Source organism: Pseudorca crassidens, chromosome 9, assembly GCF_039906515.1.
Source record: "Pseudorca crassidens isolate mPseCra1 chromosome 9, mPseCra1.hap1, whole genome shotgun sequence".
Classification (NCBI taxonomy): Eukaryota; Metazoa; Chordata; class Mammalia; order Artiodactyla; family Delphinidae; genus Pseudorca; species Pseudorca crassidens.
The window spans coordinates 19,394,462-19,418,351 of NC_090304.1; the positions used below are offsets into that span (position 1 = coordinate 19,394,462).

Consider the following 23,890-nt stretch of genomic DNA (forward strand, 5'->3'; position numbering starts at 1 on the left):
TTTACTACGTGCCAAGCACAGTTCTAAGTTTTCTACACATAGGTATTTAATAGGAAATAGACCCAGCTGTTAGAATAGAGAGATCTAAAGTACAACGGACCAAGCAAGATCTAGATTCCATTTCTCTCTCACATTAACAACACAGAGATGGATGGACTAGGCAGTGGTGATGCACTTCTCCACAACATCCTCCCGGGACCCAGGTTCCTTCTCCATGTTGTCTGGCTTGATCCTCCTCTGTGTGCTGCTGGCTCTCTAAAACCAAGCCCCCATATCAGACTGTAGGATGAGCAGCTTCATTTCAAACATGATCTTGAAGCGGCACACATCATTTGTACTCACGTTCTGTCATCCAGGACTTAGTCACATGACCAGCCTTCCCTGCAATGGAGGAAGGGAAATCTCGATTCTAGCTGGTTAACCAGGTATTTTGCTAAAGTGTAGGGCAGGGGTCCCCAACCCCCGGTACTGGTCCGCAGCCTGTTAGGAGCCCGGCCGCACAGCAGGAAGCGAAGCTTCATCTGCCGCTTCCCCATCGCTCCCCCGTCGCTTGCGTTACCGCCTGAACCATCCCCCACACCCCCGTCCGTGGAAAAATTGTCTTCCACCAACTGGTCCCCGGTGCCAGAAAGGTTGGGGACTACTGATGTTGGGGGATGGGTCCGCCATATTGCATGATTCCTGGGATTGCCATCCCTATAGGTTATAATGTGAATGGTGACCCTGAAGTTGGGTCACAGGGCAGCCCTGTTTGGAGATACTAAAAGGAAGCAGGGGAGAATGGATGTGAAAGACAATGAGCATTTTCTGTCATGATGTATTAACTTCTTTAACCCTCAAAATGCCGTACCAGTTTTATTTTCATCTTTACAGGCAACTCAGTCACAAAATTTGTTTAAAATCACTGGTCCCATAGCCACAGCAGTGTGAGATCCAGATAATTTCACACAGAAATTGTGCTCTTAATGACTACTGTATTTCCCCTGTGCCTGAGAAACTAATATTGTAGCTAGTAGCTTAATAATTAGGTGCAGTTAATACATTAGTATTATTAAGATGCTACTGTGTTCGGGGAGTTGTGGAGTATATTGTAGAGGTTTTGTGTGTGTATGTGTGGGGGGTGTGGATGTGTAGGTGTGTGTGTTTTCCAGTGGGTGAGCGGGGTGGCTGATTCCTTGAGTGTATGCTGGAGATTTCAAATTCTGGCCAAAAAATGCCCTTTCTTCAGCTTTCATCACTGCATGTAATTTTTGTTTCTAGTGTTAAGCAGTGATGGTCTCTGTTTTAAAGATATGTTCTTTTCTAATTGAAGTTGGCTATTTGTGTCATACCCTTCCCAAATCTCATAACTTTTAAAACTCATTTTTATCACTCAGAGTTATAATCTTCTCAGTTAGGCAAGATGAAAGTGGTCACTATCGTCTTCCAGTGAAGACTATATTTGCTACCCCACTGAAGAATGCCTTCTCAGCACTGGAAAATATATTACCCACAACAAATGGTCTTCCCTTCTGATAAAACATAACCCTAACCTATATATTTTGGAGGAACTTTATTATGGGAGGGAGAAAAATCCCAGTTAACTTGAATTTGTTCTTCTCTTCTACCAGTAACATTCAGTGTTCCTTTATTTTTCTTTCTAAATTTAATATATAATGCTTTTAAAATAATTGTTTCCTTTTTGTATTTTGGTGATCATTTTGTGTATGAGTGCATTTTATATTTTTTCTGGTTTTCTTTTGGCAAGAGGCAGAATTAGTTTTTAAAACAGCAATATGTTGAGAGAAGAAAGGAGATGAATGTCAGTGGTTGCTTGTTAGTGAATTAGCGCTTTATTCCTTTTTAAAAAAATTTTTATTGAAGTATAGTTGATTTATAATGTGTTAATTTCTGCTATACAACAAAGACTCAGATATATATATATATATATATATATATGTATTCTTTTTTATATTCTTTTCCATTATGGTTTATCCCAGGATATTGAATATAATTCCCTGTGCTATACAGTAGGACCTTGTTGTTTATCCATTCTATATGTAATAGTTTGCATCTACTATATTTTTAGGGTATAGACTGAGATGCAGCCTGATTCCCTAAATTTGTTTTTGACACTCAACTTGTAAGCTGTGAGACCTTGGGCAAATCATTGTACTCTCTGTGTTTTTGTTACCTTATTTGCAAACTGGGGATAACAATAGGATGAAACTTGGAAAGTTAGTATGAGGATTAAAGAAGTTAATGGATGCAACAGTGCCTGGCACATGGTAAGCAACTTATACAGTTTAGCTGTTTATCATCATTTTCTTCATTGTCATCTTCGTGTGGACTGGGTTAATAATCATTCTGTTATCTCTATGCTTATATATTGGTTCCTAGGTGTATTGGTTTGTTGACATTGAGAAGTTCAACTGCAGCAAGTGAACTATTCCTCCTTGGTTTAAGTCCCTTCAGATAGACAGGAGAGTTTTAAGTAAAGAATATTTTGAAGAATCTGGAATTTTTCACTCTTCCTATTCAGAAGATTTAGGTTAGAATCAAATGTAATTGTAGGCTCAATAAAAGATATGCTGAAACACTCATGGTAGAAGGAAAAAGGTGTTGAGATTGTTGTTATTTTCCATATCTTCTCAGTAACTTAACTGGTCACAAAATATGATTGATCATTTTCTCTGTAAGTAGCTTTTGGCTAGAGCCTACAAATGATACAATAAGAATATAGACATTGCTCCTAGGAATCTTAAATTATATATATATATATATATATATATATATATATATATTAGTGTAATATACCTATAAACATTATTGCAATTGAATAGTTCAAATAATTACCATTCTTGAAATGCATATGGAGAAAATTGAGAAACCAAAACAAGTTGAAAGAATTAAGGAGTTTAGGCAGAAATTGTTTTTGAGGTGGATTTTTTATTTTTAAAACTTCCAACTATTTGTGAAACAAGTTCACACAAGTATCTGAGCATTTTGATTGGGTCCAAATCCAAACTTGCTGTCCAGAAGGTTGGATGCATCACTGTAAAAGACCACCCTCACTATAATTATGGGGATGACAGATTTATGTAGAGATTATGACATGATGTACATGAATAATAATGGCTCAATTTTGCTATTTTTAGGAGTCAGGCACATTGCTGTAATATTTAACTATACAGAGTAGCTCACTTTGTAATTCCAGGACTCTTTTTCTTTTTGCGGTACACGGGCCTCTCACTGTTGTGGCCTCTCCCGTTGCGAAGCACAGGCTCCGGACGCGCAGGCTCAGCGGCCATGGCTCAGGGGCCTATACGCTCCGTGGCATGTGGGATCTTCCCGGACCGGGGCACGAACCTGTGTCCCCTGCATTGGCAGGCGGACTCTCAACCACCGCGCCACCAGGGAAGCCCTCCAGGACTCTTGAAGGGCTAATTCTATTACAGAATCATATACTCTGTTGATGTTTCAACCATGGCCTGATGTAGCACTTAACAATAGGTATGTCTACTGGCTTTTAAAAAGCAAAGAAATGTATTTTCACATAGAACACAAAGTTCAGGGGAAGAGCGGTTCTGGTTTATCTTACTGTTTCAACAGCAGCATCAAGGACAAACATCTTTCCATCATTTTGCTCTACTGTTATGTGCTTGTCACCTTTGTCTTTAGTCAAACGCCCCCTGTAGTCACAAGAGATTACAACAGTGCTAAGCATCATATCCAGACATGATATAGGCCAGGACCAAAGAGTTTAGCTCTTTCTTGAGTCTTTTAAGACTGAGGAAAACTTTCTCAGAAATCTCCACTAAGCCTGCCTTAATGTTTCACTGGCTAGAATCCTATAACCCACTAGCAAAGGAAATGAGGCAACCAGGATTGTCTCAGATGAGTCAGGATCCACTCTTTGAGGCTTTGTGGAGAGCTGCATGGAAGAGGGTAAATACCTGAATAAAACTGAGGTTTACTTAGGAAGTAGAAAGAATGGGGTTAAGGATACATTATTTCAGGCGTCAACCGTGTCTATTACACTTGGCATATAGTAGAATACTCTTATGTTTTTGTTTTTATGAAAGAGAGAAAGGAGGGAAGGAAGGAAGGAAGAAAGGAAAGAAGGAGAGAAGGAAGGAAGGGAAACACTTGCATAATGTGTTTTGTTTAATCTTCACTGCTCAGCCAATAGAAATCTGATTTGTTTCTGTCAGTTCCAGGTAGACCACAATAAACGTATCTTTGGGCCAAGCATTAGAGCCACATTTCAGAAGCTGATTAGAATTGGGTGGCCACTGCTTCTTTCTTGGTAAGGGGTCAATTCATTGCAGTAATGTATTAAATAGCCCTTCAAAGTGGACGAACCAAGAAACAATGTCCTTTGGAACTAACGCTCTTAAACAGTATCCAAATTAACGGAAAATGCCTGCACTAATGAAATAAAACATCAGGGCTTTGGCAGGAGGTGATTGGCAGAAACACCGGATGGCTTGATATATCTGTCTCCTGAAGACATAAATGAATTCCTCCTTCTAAAAGTGAATGAACAACTGTGGCTGAAGCTAAAGCAATGGTTTAGAGAAAATGACTTCCTGTCTTCTGCCAGAGAACCTGGGAGCACATTTCTCAGTTTATAGTCAGGAAATCTCAGGCAGAGAGGGGTTAAATGACTCACACACACAGTCCCTCAGCTGTTTTATATCAAAACCAGAATTTGAACCCAAGGCAATGGGTAACTACTGGGCTATAGTGCATCTTCAAGGTTAAGTTTAACGATCCATCAATCAGTTTATTTCCATCACCTTCCTTACTTAGGACAAACCATGTTCACCCTGATCCTTTGAAGAGAAGAAGTGAGAACATGATAACAGACGAAGTAATTTACTTTGGTAATCTTATTTATGCATCATGAGTATATTTTGAGATAGTTATTGTTACTCTTATTTTATAGATAACTGCACTTTATAGAGATTAGGTAATAAGTCTTAGGTCTCTCAGCTGGAAAGTATCATATCTGGGATTCAAATCAAGATGTATCTGATTCTACACCAGCTCTATATGCCAACCTGCTTCTTTGCTTGGTATTTAGTCAAAAACACCAAGTAAACAAGCAAACAAACCACAGGAGTTCTTATTCCAGAAGTAGCCTTAAATATTTGAATATAAAAGTATAGATTGAGAATCTATGTAAATGATAACTTTGGAATTCAGCGTGGAATGCCTCTGCAACCATAATAAAGATATTTAGGATTTGTTTCTTTCTGTATAAATGCCAAGTAGCATTTCTTACACTTGAGGATTAGGTGAAATTTCTTCTGATCCAAAATTCTTTTCTCTCCAGGGTCACTGTCATCTCTAAAATTTTACCCAGACATCATTAACGTGTTTGTGTAAGCACTTCATTTAGTAGCAGAGAGGCAGTTAAGGTCTGGGAAGATGAGTCTAGAATCTCTGTTTCTCAAAAAGAAAGTTATCGATGTTTTGTGCAGTGATATGTCTATATAAAAGTGTTTAGATAAAACATTGTTTATGTGAATAAGCATAAAACATGTCATATATTTTTATACATGGATTACACAAAGCTTTTGATTGTTTTACTTTCATTTGTCGTGTGTTCTCTACTGCAACAATATAGGAGCTTTCCATTTTGTGTATTAAGGGTCATAAGGACATGTGAAATCAATCCTAGGCACACCTTTTGAAGCTGGGCCATTTTATCTTTGCCATCCTGTAGGTTTCAAAGCATCTCTGCTTCACAAAGAAACCCTGAATGAAAGCAAAATGGAGTAAAAATTTTTAGAAAGAGCTTTTTATTTTTTGTCTCCTCTTGGAAATCTATATCAATACTTGGCCTTTTTACACCCCTATCAGGATACAATGGAGTCTGCCTGTGCTGACTTGGAACCTTAAAGTGTGTGGTAAGATCTATTTGTCTTGCGAGCTGTCTGTTCCTTGGGGCAATGTGTGTGTGTGTGTGTGTGTGTGTGTGTGTGTGTGTGTGTGTGTATGTGTATGTATGTACATAATTGCTTGGTCGCTACATGTGAATAATGTTTTGTGGTTTACACGATGCTTTCACCTATAGCATTTCATTTGAGTCTTCTGCTTCCATGAAATAGATATAGATGATAGATAGATAGATAGATAGATAGATATAGATGATAGATAGATAGATAGATACAGAGATACAGAGATACAAACAAAATAGAGAGATAATAGGTTGAACATAAGTATAAATGATTCATTGAAGCTCAGAGAAGCTAAGTTCATGTAACTGGTTAGAAGCTGGTTAGAACCAGATGCCAAATAATCCTCCTAACACTGAACACCACAGGGGGCCCTTCCAAGATGCATCTATAAAATAGGCGTCCAGATGAGCATGTGATCTTTGCTGTGTCACAGCACAGGATACTGCAGTGAGAATATCAGAAAATGACTTGTTTGTCAAAGAATCCTAAGAACAGAAATCTGTGTAAGGCATTACGTAAGCTCTTTTAAGTTAGAGTAACTTACTGGATGCCAGGAACTTCTTTAAACCGAAATCAGAGAAAAGGAAACCAGTTGGTATAAGATGAGGAGGTGAAAGTTCTGTTCATTTGCTTCTTATCTCATGTATACAGGCCCCTCAACCTCCGAACTGAACTCTTATACACATGCACATTCCCTTGCAATTCAGTTACTTTTACCTTCCTTGCTGCAGGCCTCCGGGGACAAGGGGCTGAGGGCAGTGCAGGGGGTGAGGGAGTGAGAAGGTTTGAAAATGCCTCTGGCTGTTAAGTCTGAATATGAATGTGGCTGATGTTTGGAGGAGGATTGGTCGCAAGGGGCTGCTGTGTAGTCTGAGGTACTTGCTGTCTGTGTCAGAGAAGAATCACGGGGTGGATTTTGCTTCACCCACTGAGTAGTTAAATGACATCATGCAATCTTTTAGTTGTCCTTGTATTTAGTTACTTCCTCTTTATAGGAGCAAGAATAATCGCTGTCTCCTAGTATTATAATGAAAAGTATAATGAATATACTTAAAACCAAAAAGAGACAAGCAGTAAAATGCAGCCACTGCAATGATGGTATTCTGCAGTTTGTAGGAGATCATGCTTATTGGTTCTGAGCGAACTCCTTTCCAGGTACTCAGGAGGGGCTTGTCTTGTGTCTATATTTCTTTCCTACAAAGATTCCCGAATTGCCAAATGCACCACTACTGCTTGCAGTATCCCAATGAGAGTATCTGATTTTGGTAGATTTTAAACTACCTAAACCTGAAAAGACCAATCTATGTCACTTTTAGAACGTTATAATTAAAACCTCAGCTTGAGAAATAAATGAAGATATGCAGAGCCAGTTCACTTCTAGGGTGAGGAAAAGTCGTTCATCGTCACAACTTGGTGTTAAGATCACAGTGGTTCTGTTTTTCAGTCCAAATAAATGGCTAAGTAGTCTACAGAAATAAGCAAAGTCAGATGACTTTCAATTGCTCTGCACTAAATTGGGAAAAAATGAATATCTTGTCAGGAAGAAAGGTAATATCATACTGTCTGTGCTGTTTTATTTAATCAAGTCCCTCTGATTTGGAAATTTCAAAATAATCATCATTTTTTCATGAATATGTCTTCGAGGAAAAAAAAAAGCTAGAGATTCACTGCATATTATAGCAAACAAAGCATTTTAGACATGATGTATTTAGAGATATCAGATTACTTTTATCTAGTTTTCTGAATGCAGTTTTCCAGGAAAGGTCATTAAGTGTGTGTGTGTGTCTGTGTGTGTGTGTGTGTCTGTATACGCATATATTAAATATATTTAATTGTTATATATAATATATGTATATACATACTTTTTTGATTTCTTAAATATATAGAGAAAAGTTTTTTTTTTCACTTTGACATCTAACGACTTTTGATCTCTCTTTCTTTGAATCCAGAGTGTAATTTAGCAGTCACTTTTGTTTCACTTTTGAATGAAGTGTGAATTCAGTGTATTTTATAATACAGTATGTAGTTATTGGGAAATGAGACTAATTTGATTCCAACCAACATATTTTAATTAACTGTTTGCTGTAGGCCTAATACTCCTGGGTATATTAGGATTAAAAAAAAAGCACAGTCACTGTTCATGTGGTCCTCATGAGCTAAAGAAGTGGTTGTTAACTGGGGGTGATACTAGCTATCACTCAGGGGACATTTGACAATATCTAGAGACAAATTTGGTTATCACAGTTGAAAGGGAGATGCTACTGACATTCAGTGGGTACAGTCCTGCTAATCATCCTAGAATTCCCAGGACAACCCTATAAAAAAAATTATATAGCACCCAAAGGCAGTAGTGCTGAGGGTACGAAACCTTGTCTATAGGGTAGAGAAATAAATAAGGCACTGTGATAAGTGCCACTTTAGAGACATGAATGAAGTGCTCGGGGAACTCAAAGGAAGGAGAACTGGGGCTGGAGAGGTGTTGAAAAAAAGCTTTATGGAGGAAATGACATTGGGGCTTGGCCCAGAACAATGAAGAATGGCTTCCCTAGCGGAGGATGGAAAGCAGAGAGCATTCTGGGTAGTGGGGCAAAGATGAGCCAAACAGAAAACTAATCACCCACAAGGCTTTGACTGCATGCGGTTACCACTGAGGCAGACTTTGATTCATGGTTATGTACAAATCAGGGTAATGACATAACTCTATGTGGGAGGGTTTTTTGTTTGTTTCAAATGTGGATTTTAAGCTGCATATGAAAAAACTCTTAAGAGAAGATATGAAATCATTTTCTACTAGCAGGAGGAAGCTTTTCTGCCTTCAGTTTTCCCATAGTGCAGTCAGTGTGTTTACAGACTGGCCGCTAACTCTTCCTGTCTTCCAAAGCTTTCTGGAACTTGAACTTGGGACAAGAGCATTACACAAGCTTAGAACCCTTTGGGAGATAAAGTGATTCCCATGTCTGGAAAACCAGAATATTAAGACCTTCAAAAGGCTCTCTGACAGAAAAGACCAGAGAGTGTTTCAGGTTTTCTTTAATACTTATGGTACTATGCAGTGGCCCAGAGTGTGGGCTCTGAGAGTCTCCCCTCAAGAACTTACCCCTTGTGTGATTTTTGATAAGTAATAGAATCCCTTTTTGCTTCTATCTTCTTCTTCAAATGCATATAATGATATCTATATCATAAGATTGTTTTGAAGATTAAATCTCATACCATTTACAGCCTGATTTGTAGTAGGCACTCAATATTAGTTATTTTCACTTTCCCCATTTTAGTGTGAAAACATGCGGCTCTTAAGCAAGATTCTAGCCTTCCTGGTTGGCAGAGAAGACATTGCAAAGGATAGCTTTATAATAGGAAAATGCTGAGTGCTGTGGGCAGATAATGAGGTTGTTCAAGAACCGTTCAATTAACAAAATGAAACGAGTGTGGTGCACGCAGTTGTTACGCTGAAGATGTTTTTGAAATGTTGATGCTGACGGCACACGTGGTGATTTTAAAAGGTCCATATTTAAATTAGTATAAAAAAAAAGGGAAGGGATTATAGGATTGGGTGGTGGGAGTGTGAGGTTGAAAGCAAGCAAGTTTAGTTTAGATTAAAGAAAAGTCTCTTGAGTGATTAAAAGACAACCATAAAGTCCTCCTGGGGAAATGGTATCACTTTATCTCCTGCTGAGCAGGTGGTATTATTCCTCTTTGCTTAGATTCCTGATAATTCATGGCAGGAATGGTAAACAAATTATTTTCTGCTTCTTGTGAGCATGAATACTGGAAGATATATATATATGTCACATACATACCTTTTACTTCTAATGTTTATATTTTAGTTAAAAATTCATTGAATAGTGAGTTTTATCATTAAAGAATGAGCTGCTTCTATAATCTAAAAAGGTAGAAATCAAAATATGGTACTTCTACCTGTAACCTCTTATGTAAACTGTTTTGAGGGTTCAAACTAGGATTATTAAAATATCAGAAGATAGATTTCAGTTCTTTTAGCTAATATCTTTCCCACTGGTACAAATATTAGTGGTGAGGGAAACCACATGCTTCTGTTCATATTTTTCCTACTAATAGGAGATGAGATGATTTTCACCACAGTTAAGTTAGAAGAATGAATCTGTCATATATGTCACCTCACAGAAGCATCTAAATGAAATGCCAATGTTATCATTTTCCACATCCCTTAATCACCATGGAGATTAAGTACTAAATCAAAAGTCTGCAGAGTTAACCAAAAACAAAGTAATATTGAGTATTCAATGTCTGGAAAAAGTATGGAACAATCCTATTCATTTTTTTTCTCTTTTTCCCTAACAATTGATTAAAAAGTTTGGAATTTCCTAACAATAATTTGTGTCACATATAATACATCAGTATTGAATACTGAGCCCCAAACACAGTGTTAGCAGCAGTATTTTATTTAGTGCTAAGAGAATTTTTTAATTTTATTGAAGTATAGTTGATTTACAGTGTTGTGTTAATTTCTGCTGTTCAGCAAAGTGATTCAGTTATACATATATATTCTTTTCCATTATGGTTTATCACATGATATTGAATATAATTCCCTGTGCTATACAGTAGGACCTTGTTATTTATCCATCAACATATATGCACCCAATATAGGAGCACCCAAGTACATAAAACAAATAGTAACGGAGATAAAGAACATTATTATTCACATTCTACAAATGAAGAAAATAATCCTTAGAATAGATCAAGAATGTGATTAAATTCATGCATCCAGAGAGGGTGATGAAATAAATTTAATTGTTCAACAAATCTGCAATTTCTAAAGTAAAATAGATTGAAATGGAATGGAATAAAGTAGGATAGAATAGGATAGGATGGAGTAGACTAGAAATAGAATAGGACAGAATGGAAAACTTAGAGTGCATCACGTTATACGGTTTGATTTGTGAAACTTTACTTTCAGTTTTGAGAGTGGTAGAGAGAAAGATAAAGAGATAAAGATAGGGATATGAGAAAGAGAGAGGTGTTGCACTGTATATGAACCTCTTTAGGGGTCTGTTGATACTATAATGCCATTTTGTGCTAGTTGTTCATGAGCTATTAATTGGAAAAAGTATGATTATGTAGTTATTCCAATGAGCATGTATTAAGAAATCCAGGTGCAATGGAATACATAAATGTCTCTAATGCAATATAAATGGTAATAATAAGTACTTTAAGGTCAAATTCTACCTCTTCCTTGAAGCCCTCTCAGATTCCTAAAGTCAATCCACACTGAGCTTTTCTCTTTTAAGAATCTCTCTAATATAGAATTAGCTGCATTATATTTATTACTTAGTTATTGTTCTGACTTTTTTAAATGAATTTTTTATTTGTGCATCTCAGCTACTTAACAGACTGTAAACTTCTAGCTGCTCTTGAATTTTTCTACTCACCTTTCCAGTACCAGTTCTTTGCTACATGATGAATACAGATTTGATGACTGGTTAATAGATAGAGGGATATATATATAGCTAGGAAATTATTACATTAACTCCTGTCAAATTTCCTTTCCTTCTTATGATATTAGCTACATTCTACCAACTACTATATTTATGTACACTCCCAACTAGTATTTAAAATGCTCCTGACAGATAGCAACTCTTCCTTATACTTATTTCAGCACACTGTACCAAACACAGTGTCTGCACTTAGTAGATATACGAAGTGAATAGTTGTCAAATGGAAATTGAATGACTTTAAAAAATAATAAGTGTGATATATATAGGAAGCCTAGTACAGAATGAGTACAGGGAAGCCTTTCAATAAACATGAGCTGAATGAATGAGTCCTGAATTCTAACTTTTGCCATCAAGTAGCTGTGAGACAATGTCAAATCACTTTCCCTTTCGGGGATTCATTTTTCTCATCAATAACATAAGGTGTTTGGATTGAAAGATGGTTTTCTACCTACTTTTCAGACTCTAGGAAGGTACTGCAGTACTTCCACGAAGAATGAAGTATTTCCTTAGCCAATGATAGGTATTATATTGGAACTAAGATATTCTATAAAAAGAAGCGCTCCATGCTAAAATTGTTTGAAAAAATACTGGTGTAAATCACAGTGAGGAAATTTTCCTTTTTAAATCAGTTTGAACCTATACAATTTAAAAGTCCATCCAGTTGTTATTACAGTAACAAAGGAAGTGAACAAGCAGTCCTTCTGTTCCAGAAGCCACATTCAAATGAATTTGACATTAATATCATAGGAATGTTGGAGACAGTAATTAACTGTAAAGGTGTATAACAGTTCCTTCACTATAGATAGAAATGTATGTTCATCTGTTATCCATGAAACAAGCTTCAAAGAATAATCACTTCCAAGAGACTAGAATAAAATATTTTATTTCTTCTCTTTTCTTTACTCCGTATTCTTTTTTCATTTAAGAGAGCAGCATGCTGAAACATTTTATTGAATTGCTTCTTTGATAAGCTCTTGGGTAGTATGGGCTTGTTTCTCTCTCTTCAATTTAAATTGGCAGGTTGGAAGATAAACTTTTTCTGTTTTGATTGATCTATTGGAATGTAAAGATGGCTATTGGTTGGTGTTTATTAGACTCTAAAATCAAAGATGCTGAGCCTGAGATGTTCATCTGTGGCTTAGTAATAATCACAATAATAAAGGTGGTAAGTAATAGTGGTAATATTAATACTAATTAAAAGCTCTATTTAATTTTATTTGTTGCTTACTAGTGCCAGGCACTGGGCTAAATCCTTTACATATGCAATCTAATATATTCCTTATGACAACCCTGTAGGAGAGGTTCAATTATTATAGAAGAGGAAAATGAACACTTTTCCCAAAGTTAATATTTAGTATGTGGTGAGTCAAGATTCAATGAATTTCTAATCTAAAAGAAGTGAAGATGAAAGGCTGTGCAGAGAATTCACACAAGGTAGCATGAGTACTTTAACCGAGACACATACAAGTATAAATTTCTAAGATGGTTCATCCATGTATTGATTCATTTGTTTATTTGTATAGCTATGCCCTCAATGTTCACAATATTATTTTTATCCAGAATTCCAGGGCTGGCAGGTCCTTAGAGCTCCTCCAATACTTTCATGCATTGTCAGAATCCCTTACTATAGCACCTCTGAGAGCTGGCCACAGAACCGCGATGCTGAGTACTTTACCAATAAACAGTCTCCCTGTAGGCACACAATATCTGCTGTTCAGTTCCTGCAGATGGTACTTGAGCCAAACTAGGTTTCCCTGTACCTTTCATTCTTGGTTTTGCCTAATAAGGCCAATTAAAATTTTGTGATCATGTTTGCAACAAGATAACCCTTCTTCGAGGCCATTATTTGACTCTCCTGTCACCAAGTCTTCCGATAGGGTTAACATCCCAATGTTTCTGTGAGATTAAAACTGTGCAATCGGCAACTTCCCTGGTGGCACAGTGGTTAAGAATCTGCCTGCCAGTGCAGGGGACACGGGTTTGAGCCCCGGTCTGGGAAGATTCCACATGCTGTGGAGCAACCAAGCCCGTGCGCCACAACTACTGAGCCTACGCTCTAGAACCCGCTAGCCACAACTACTGAGCCCACGCACCACAACTACTGAAGCTCATGTGCCTACAGCCCGCGCTTGGCAACAAGAGAAGCCACCGCTCGCCGCAACTAGAGAGAGCCTGCGCAAAGCAACAAAGACCCAACGCAGCCAAAAATAAAAATAAATAAATAAATAAGTAAATTTATAAAACTGTGCAATCATGTAAAGTGTTTAGGAGAGTGACCAACACATAATAAGCACTCTGTAAGTAACAGATGATGATAATAGTGCTAGATATTTATTGGATTAGACTTCATTTATGAAATTATTCTTCTCTTGGTTGACCACATTTTGTCTACAATTATTTAGATGTAGATACTAGCTTTCCTGAAATGTGTTACTGCTAACAGGACACAATGCTTCAGGTTCACTGGTGTACATCATTAAATTGAGGCCAATCAATTAAACTTTGGTTTAGTGATTGGCTTCATTGATAGGGTCATTGTCAGTGTCCACTTCTGCATACATAATATCTGGTTCTGCCTTGTTAAGTTGTTATATTTAAATGTCCTTTAAAAAACCTAAACCATTGCCTGACTTTCTGATTGCACATTAGAAAATAGTAATAATAAAAAGAAAAAGGAAAGATGGAAACTCATTGTAAAAAATAAATAGAAGCTATTTCAATGATACTTCACTATATAAGAATGAGGAATAGAAGCATAAGTGAATGTAGTTAAAGTCCGACCAGTGATCATGACAGGTCCACCGTTCGAAGGCTGAATTTGCCTTTTTCACTAAGCATACCAACTCTTCGCTTATTAACGTCATAAAATTGTAATAAAATAAAAAGGTTTCGCTACAGACTAGACAAGGCCAGACAGCTGATTAAAAGATGCTAAAATGTGCAGCTCTCTGGAGCCTCAAGTCCCTTTTAAGGTTGATTTTGAATGACTTGTCCAGGTGGGGAGCCTTCCAGGAGGAAATGCATCTTTGTCTGGGGTTAGGTCAAGGGCTGGATTCCCAGGGCTCCAGGGAACCTTGAGGAGAAATCCCTGAGGCAAAGCCCAGACAGAGGGAGTCACCAGATCCTCGGAAGGGGCAGGGGAGGATTTACCATCACTCTGGACTGATTTTCAGCTGCAACACTTCTCAGGCAAAGAATATGGCAATAGCCATTCTCTCCTGATTTGACTGCCTGTGGTAGGCACGGCAGCCTCTGAGGTTCTGAAGTCTCCAGCTGAGATGCAGTATCAATAAGCCTGAACACCAGTAGGGCCAAGTGCCACTTCAATATCGTTTCATCTTCCTGTGTGTTGCTTTTGGCAGGGGGGAATGTTCTAGGCTGTGGCTCCTTGTCTTGCGGGTTAATGGCATTTTCAGGCTGTATGGGATCTTACATCACCGGGTCCAATCGCCTCATTTTGCAGATCACCAAACTGAGGCTGAGAGAGAGGGGACTTACCCAGAGTTACTCAGCTAGTCAGTGACAGACAACAGTGGAACTTGCGGTAAGTTGCATGGCCTCTTTGGGCTTCTCTTTTCAAGTCTATAAAATGGAAGTAAGGGATAGGTCTACACAGTCTCTCCAAAATTCCTTCTTATTCTAATATTTTACTTCTGTGATTTTTAATTCGAGACTCTTAACTACCAGTGTGATTTCCACTTTGCGATAATCAAGATGCAAAAATAATGCCTTCTGGTATCTAAATGACAGTGTTCAAACATTCTGATGAAGGCTAAAGTTCGAGGTCATATTTTGCATTGTGTACAGATACGTCCCTCAGTATAGGGCATAGATTTGGATTAAGCATTTTGAAAATGCACCCTGCTTTTGAATATGACTGATAATTTACTCTGTTGCATCCTAACACTACAAACGACTGCTTCATAAAACTGTACTATGTTTTATTATTATTATTGTCTTACATTGCTTTTTACTCATTGCTGAAAACTTCAGGTCACATGAATAAGGATGCTGAAGAGGTCATGCCATACAGGATAACAGCGCCCAAGTTGGGTTTTAGTTAGTAGAATACTCTTTTGTTTATAAACAAGGATTGGCTTTTCTTTTTTCGTCTCATTTCTTCAGCAGACACATTTTAGACAAACTGACAGCAAATCCATTATGTAATGGCAGCTATAAAAGCTTTCATCAGGAGGGTGCATGTTTTGTGTCTCTGTATGAAATAAGCTGGGTTATGGAAGCAGCAAGGGCAAAAGACTCAAGAGTAAGATAGACCTGGGGTTTCAAGTCATTGTCTCCATGGAATTTGGGGGTTAGGGTACGGGTTAGGGTTAGGGTACGGGTATGGGTTAGGGTACGGGTTAGGGTTAGGGTATGGGTTAGGGTACAGGTTAGGGTCAGGGTACGGGTTAGGGTTAGGGTACGGGTTAGGGTATGGGTTAGGGTCAGGGTACGGGTTAGGGGGGTGAGTAGGTAGGAGGAGCATGAAATGTAACATCCCTTTTCCGTTTGTTTCCCCTAAAGTCATGATGCGTCTTTCTAGTGTTTTCAAATTCCATCTGTCAGGTACATTAAATATCCATTCTCCTCTGTGAAACATGTGAACTTTATTTTTAAAGTACTGCTTATAATGCAGAGAATTCTGAGATATGAAGAGTTTGTTATAGGGAGAAGCATCTTCACACCATTGGGCATGTAGATTTACAGGCATTTATTACCTAGATGACATTTGACAAGTTATATACGGTAGTGTTTACAGGGGTATTATAAGGATCAAATGAGGTAATGTATATGAAAGAAATGTGTACAACAAAGCATCACAGAAATCTTTTTTTTCTGTTTATACTGCCTGTTAAAGCAAACGGATGGATGTATAGAACACTGTGAAGGGTTGAGAAGGAGAGGGTGTGAGAAGCAAATATTTTATTTTTACATTAAAATCACGGCTTAGAACAAAGAGACTACCAGGATGCAAATGAAATGTTGCTGCTGGAATATCCAAGGCTCATGCTTCTTCAAATGTTCTGTACATTTGAGTTGTTTGAGGATATTGTTCAAATGCAAACTCTGATTCATTAGGCCTGGTGTGAGGTCTGCAAGTCTGTATTTCCAGAAATCTTCCTTCTGATGCTCTGCAACACTTTGAATAGCAAGATCCTGCTCTATCAGAGCAACAGGCATAGCCCAAAGTGAACTGGGTGTCTTACTGGGAAAGAAATCAATGTGTCCACGCATCTGTTGGGATTCACATATCCAGGGGATTCACATATCCAGGGAGTACCACTAGCCTGGTTAAGGTCCCCGCTTGCCATACAATATAGGAATATTCTGCATTTATTAAGTGTTGAGAAAAGCTTCTGTTCCTATTAGTTGAGGTTTCTGGCTGAAAGATAGCAGCTAGAGAGAGGTTTATATACAACACAATTAAGAATAAACAAGATCCAGGGAGCCAACACACGAGGAAGGCAGTTGAGTTCTTTCTGTTCCTTTAGCAGGCCTTGTCTAATAGAGGTCATTGAATTCTGCCTTAAGAATCTCAGATATGTGATTGGTTGTCTGAGCTCTCTACTTTCCCTTGGCACGTTGTGTATTTACATTGACTTGGGTCACTCACTTCTCTAACGTAAATGTGAAACAGGAAGAAACCATGTGAGAAGTTCCTCTCTTTTTGATATTTTCACCTTTGTTAAATACACATTTACTAAGCACTAGGTTACAAAGCAGTGGAGTAGGCTCTGGGAGGAGCCTAAGGATCCTGAAATTAGGTCCCAGGGACCCTCAGTTTACCTTCAAACAAACTGACAGGGTAGACAGACATAATAACCAAATACAAGGCAGACTGAGCTTAAAAAGATCTATCATGTTAGAGATCTCAAAGAAATAGAAATCGGCTCTGCTGGGAAGGGAGTTAGGAAGACTTCGTGAAGGGGAAGAACTTGGAACATGGCCATTTGTACGTGAAGGCCAGAGGATAGCTCGAGGCAAAGTCTTTGTCATATTGTAGGTCTATAAACGGAGAGCAAAAGCAAAGAGACATAGTTTAGTGTAATTTGACTAACAGAGTGCTGAGATTACAATATCATTCTTTGGAATTTAGGCTAATGCTTAGAGCTTGAGTGAGATTGTTGGAGGGAAGGGAGGACATATCAGGGTGGCATTTTAGCTGTTACTTCTCTCAAACTTTGATTTTTTTTCCCATTGGGCCTACTTTGTTGGAATCTGCAGAAGAAAGGATCATGTTTTATATAAACACCTCCCCTTAGCATATGGAACATAGCATTTCAGAAGGTAACATGAATCGGGGAGGGGAAAGAGAGAAAGGATTTCAAACTGCCTTAAAAACGTGTTTCTGTATCAAGTCATTTACCCATTAAGTGATCCTTCATTACAACTCCTAACACTCAGATGTGATAAGGATGTTCATTTCTCTAACTTGTGTGAATTTAAATTCCTTTTTTGTTTTTTTGGGTTTTTTTTTTTTGCGGTACGCGGGCCTCTTACTGTTGTGGCCTCTCCCATTGCGGAGCACAGGCTCCGGACGCGCAGGCTCAGTGGCCATGGCTCACGGGCCCAGCCGCTCCGCGGCATGTGGGATCCTCTCGGACCGGGGCACGAACCCGTGTCCCCTGCATCGGCACGCGGACTCGCAACCACTGCGCCACCAGGGAAGCCCCTAAACTTTGTATTTTAACTTGCATAAAAAATGTATACTTTAACAAAAGTACTGTTGTTGGAATAAAGTTTGGAGATACAGATTAAGCAGTAGGAATACCTTTGGCTTTTATTCATAAGTATCCATAGCAAAAATTTACTATCTAGTGCAGTGGTTCTCAATCAGGAACACTTTTGCCTCCTCACCTAGGAGACAATTGGCAAAGTCTGGAGAAATTTTGCTGTCATGACTGCGAGGAGGGGTAGAGCCAGAGATGTGCTAAACCATCCTACAATGCATAGGGCAACGCCAAGTACTGGGTTGGCTTTCATTCGTTTTCTTCTGTAAGATGGCTCTAGTAGCACTTAGTTGTCTTTAACTTCATTCGAAACAATTTGGTTAGCTTGTATGTGACAGCTGTCATATCAGCCTGCATTTAAAAAAAGACTTATCGGGCTTCCCTGGTGGCGCAGTGGTTGAGAGTTCGCCTGCCAATGCAGGGGATACGGGTTCGTGCCCCGGTCTGGGAAGATCCCACATGCCGCGGAGCGGCTGGGCCCGTGAGCCATGGCCGCTGAGCCTGTGCGTCCGGAGCCTGTGCTCTGCAACGGGAGAGGCCACAGCAGTGAGAGGCCCGCGTACCGCAAAAAAAAAAAAAAAAAAAAAAAAAGACTATCAAGATCAGTGAATTTTTGTGTAGTCATTTTAATATTGAAGATGGAAGGAAAAAAGCAACATTTTTGGCCTATTATACTTTATTATTTCAAGAAAGGTAAAAATGCAACTGAAACAAACAAAAAATACTTGTGCCGTGTATGGAGAAGGTGCTGTGTCTGATTGAACGTGTCAAAAGTGGTTTGCGAAGTTTCATGCTGGAGATTTCTCACTGACGATGCTCTACTGTTGGGTGGACCAGTTGAAGTTGATAGCGATCGAATGGAGACATTAATTGAGAGCAATCAACCTTATACCACTCGGGAGATAGCCGACATACTCAAAATATCCAAATCAAGCATTGAAAATCTTTCGCACCAGCTTGGTTATGTTAATTGCTTTGATGTTTGGGTTCCACATAAGTTAAGTGAAAAAGACCTTCTTGACCGTATTTCCACATGAGATTCTCTACTTAAATGTAATGAAAACATTCCATTTTTAAAACAAATTGTGATGGGCGATGAAAAGTGGATACTGTACAATAATGTAGAATGGAAAAGATCGTGGGGCAAGCAAAATGAACCACCACCAACCACAGCAAAGGCTGGTCTTCATCCAAAGAAGGTGATGTTATGTATATGGTGGGATCAGAAGGGAGTCCTCCATTACGAGCTCCTTACAGAAAACCAAACAATTAATTCCAACAAGTACTGCTCCCAATTAGACCAGTTGAAAGCAGCCCTCGAAGAAAAGCGCCCAGAATTAGTCAACAGAAAATGCATAATCTTCCATCAGGATAACACAAGACCATATGTTTCTTTGATGACCAGGCAAAAACTGTTACAGCTTGGCTGGGAAGTTCTGATTCATCTGCTGTAATCACCAGACATTGAACTTTTGGATTTCCGTTTATTTCGGTCTTTACAAAATTCTCTTAATGGAAAAAAATTTCAATTCCCTGGAAGACTTCAAAAGGCACCTGGAACAGTTCTTTGCTCAAAAAGATAGTTTTGGGAAGATGGAATTATGCAGTTGCCTGAAAAATGGCAGAAGGTAGTGGAACAAAAGGGCAAATACCTTGTTCAATAAAGTTCTAGGTGAAAATGAAAAATGTGGCTTTTATTTTTATGTAAAAACCGAAGGCACTTTTAGGCCAACTCAATATTATCCAGACCAAAAACTAATATCACCAAGATTGATCTTGTACAAAAGAGTCCTCTCTTATTAGTTAAGTGACCTTATGTAATAAAGACCTCAGTCTTTGGAGTCAGTAGACCTGGGTTCAATTCTGGCTTATGGCTTGATCTTGGGAGTTCAAGCTTTCTAAGCCTTAATTTAATTACTTTTAAATTGAAAGTAATGATAATACTTACCCTACAGGTTGTTCTGGAGATGAAATGAGAGAATGTATACAAAGTGATTAGAATTGTCCCTGACATTCATAGATGGTCAATAATTTTAGCTGAAAAAATGATAAACTTTGGTTAAATAATCCAAGTTAGTATTGTCTTTTGAGACCCTCAAAGACTTCTGTTGAGCAGGTGTTAGAAAGAACTGCCACCAGATCAGACAGCTTTGTTTTCAGTCTTATTGTCTACCTATTAACTGTGTGACCTTGAACAAATACCTAGAACTCTCTGTGTCTCAGTTCCTGCATCTATCAGATGAGGGTGTAAGGAATGTGTATCTTCTAGAGTTTCTATGAGGTTTAAATGAGAGTATAAATATAAACTACTTAGAACAGTGTCCATCACTTAGAAGCAGACAGTTGTTAGCTCTTATTATTCATTTACTTAACATTGTTAGATAAGGCACAACATGTATATTAATTTTGAACCTTACCTTTCCAAATGCCAGCCCACTGGGTTTTTTTTTTTTAACAATTAGAGTAATGAAAATTGCTCTAAAATTATATTTTTAAATCTCTTGCTTTTTTTAAAAAATGAGTACTAAATACCCTTTAACATTTCATTATTCAGTCAGGAGCTTTGTCATCGTGCTATTGTTTCTTGTACTGGATTATCATACATGAAGCTTTTAAAACTATTGCGATATGAGGATTTTTCTTACTGTAGGCCGCTAGACTGTTTCATTCTTTTCTCAGCTCTTTAAAAAATATTGTTTTTGCTTCCTTCTTATCAAAATATCAGCTGTCTGACTCCTGTAGTCTCTACCTTTTCTTGACTTTTCTAACTATCTGCATTTGATTAGTTGCTCAGTATTTATTGAACACACTATGTGCTATGCTCTCTAAGATATATTCGTGGCCCAAACTAAACAGTCTTTTCTTGGAGTTTACGATTTAGCAGAGGAAAACATTGAAGACATAATACCAGTTAAATAATTATTTAGTTCAAATATGATCCATGTCCAGACTGAGGGGTATCCGTTGCTATAGTTAAGGGCAAACCCTTTTAGCACGGGATATAAGACAGGCCTTCATGGGGAATTGATCATCAAGTGGCAATCTGGAAAGTGAGTGAGCATTAGCAAGGCAAAGAGAACAAGCATTACAAGCAGATGCAACAGCATGTGTAAAGGTCTTGGTTTTGGAAAGGGCATGGCACTAAATGAAGGCATTTTTTAAAGCCCAGTATGGCTAGAGACTGGAAAAAACATCCCAGTTTGTAGTAGTATTGATTAGGCTAGAAAGATAGCCAAGGGCTCAATCATACGTGGTCTTCTAAAGCACGTAAAAGATTGACTTTATTTAATAGACAATGATGAGCCACTAGGAAGTTTAAGCTTGTTGGTATGATAGAGTTTCATCTGAAGAATGGCTAAAAAGTAGGAAAGAATGGAGGCAGAGACACCAGTTAAAATGCTACTGCAGTGGTTCGGTCAAGATGTGGTGAAAGCCATTCAAATTATGTCTCTAATATAAATAAACAGTCTCTGGGAAATAAGACCTAGAAATTCTCTGTGAGAGGAAGGTGGCATTTAGTTTGGGGACTTGGAAAGATTGATTTTGGCTGTTTTGGCTTGTTTACCTTCTACCTTGTTCTTGGCTACATTCCAGAGGATTACAATTGATGAATTGTCTATTTCCAAGTGAACAAAAATACAAATGTACAGCAATAATAAAAATGAGGTTGTATTTGTATAATGCTTAAAAACTATCTGTTATTACATTTAATCAGCAAATTTTCATAACAAGTGATTTTTACCCCTCCCACCCCTACCCACCCGCCTCCGGCTGCCACTGTCTCTACAGACAGGACTTTGGTCTAAGTTGATGTACCTTAATTTATTGGCAGTATGAAATTTCTACCTTGATAAGCCATCGTGCATAATAGAAAATCTTATTTGTTTTATCTTACAGAGAAAGTTAAAATTTAGTAGAAGTGGTCTTCCATTTTGCTCTTTGCATTATTGGGGAGATATAAAAATGTTGACTTATCAGTTCTTGTTTTTAACTACTGATAAAAAAATATAAAACTTTTTAAAAATAAGATATTTACCTACATCTATGCATGCAAGATATATGCCATGTGAATTGTGTAAATATTAAATATGTATACACACAACCCAGCTGTGTAGAGGCTTGAATGACATATTTAGAAAATTGGACATTCTATCTTGTTTTTTTTTAATTAATTTATTTATTTATGGTTGTGTTGGGTCTTCGTTTCTGCGTGAGGGCTTTCTCTAGTTGCAGCGAGCGGGAGCCACTCTTCATCACAGTGCGCGGGCCTCTCACTATCGCGGAGCACAGGCTCCAGATGCGCAGGCTCAGTAGTTGTGGCGCACGGGCCTAGCCGCTCTGCGGCATGTGGGATCTTCCCAGACCAGGGCTCGAACCCGTGTCCCCTGCATTGGCAGGCAGATTCTCAACCACTGCGCCACCAGGGAAGCCCCTGGACATTCTATCTTGAACATCTAATCTATAAAATCTAGTCAATGGTCTATATATGTATATTTCTAAAATATGTGGCTCAAATAGGTATAATGCTTGCTTTCTCATGGGGTGATTGGGAGAATTAAATGAGTTCATTTAGACAAAGTGCTTGATTTCGCACCTAACATGTAATATTTAATATATTTTAAATATGCATATATATAATCAGATATAATTTTATCACACACTGACTATATGGTTTATTATAAATTTATGTATGTTGATAATTTGATATAAGATTACATACACAGATACAAATGTACACATATGCACATACATACAATATATTAGCTATTGATTATTATGACAAAAATGGTTGCACAGTGATATTCAAAAGTTAAATATGTTAGCCCTGAAGATACGACTTTCACATGAGTTGAGATTCTGGCACAGTTTCTATATCCTGATTCCTCTCATTTACTCACTTATTTCTTTATTCATTATTTAAACAAATATTTACTGGGTCTCTACTTCGTGCCAACGACTGTAACCTGTCCGTAAGAATCTTACAGTCTGGTAGGAGAACAAACAAGAAAGCAAGTAACTGCAATGAAAATGATGTGAACAATGTGCAGTACATCCTTTTAAAGTAAGAACACATCCATTCTCCTAGATAACATCTGGTTAATTATTATGTACATATTTGCGTATCATTAAACTAGAGAAGATAGAAATTAAATAGAGGAAATGTAAAGGAGCATTTCTTTCTAAGTATCTATTTTTTATTCACCCTCTTGTCTTCATCTACCACCTACATGCTAAAGACAACCAAATGATTATCAGTAATTGCTATCACTTTCACTTACCCCGGAACCCTATTTTCATCTGACTTATGGCAATCTGTAGGTAGAGGTTCCATAGACCACTCAAGTTCATTCTTACTAAAATAAATTCATTATGTTCCTTCCTCTAACAAAAATCATTTCTCCTCCTATATGTCTAAGCCTTGTTAAGTGTACGATCAACCACAACATCACCCCAACTGAAGTCTCAAAGTCTCAGTCAATGTTCAGTGCCTGCCTACAGCCCACAGCCTGTAGGTCATCAAATCCGCCCTATCCCCTGCCATTTTTTTTTCTTTCCCTTTTAGGTAAACACATACACACAGAACCCTAATGCCGAAAATTAGCAGGATAAGAAAACAATTTCAAGTTGCTAGGCAGCAGTGCTTACAGAGAAAGCTCAGAAAATTAAGTCAGTGACTTGGTTATTAAGTGTTGTCAGTAGGTTGTCCCTTTTTCTGTGAGTGGAGAATGTTTCTCTTTAA

At 38.0% G+C, this 23,890-nt stretch overlaps 1 protein-coding gene across 14 annotated transcripts in view; it reads left to right on the plus strand.

Annotated features, from left to right (window-relative positions):
• Positions 1-23,890, plus strand: part of LRRC4C (leucine rich repeat containing 4C) — a 1,215,723-nt gene that overhangs the window by 1,091,368 nt on the left and 100,465 nt on the right. For 10 of the 14 annotated variants that reach the window (XM_067749347.1, XM_067749351.1, XM_067749352.1 and 7 more), the window contains one exon: positions 14,883-14,963. The exons of 2 other annotated variants lie outside the window; for them this stretch is intronic. The gene's annotated coding sequence lies outside the window, so the exon portion shown is untranslated. Of the gene's footprint in view, positions 1-4,179; positions 4,289-5,850; positions 5,898-14,882; positions 14,964-23,890 lie in introns of those variants that run through there. 2 more of the 14 variants (XM_067749360.1, XM_067749349.1) reach the window with 2 other exon arrangements.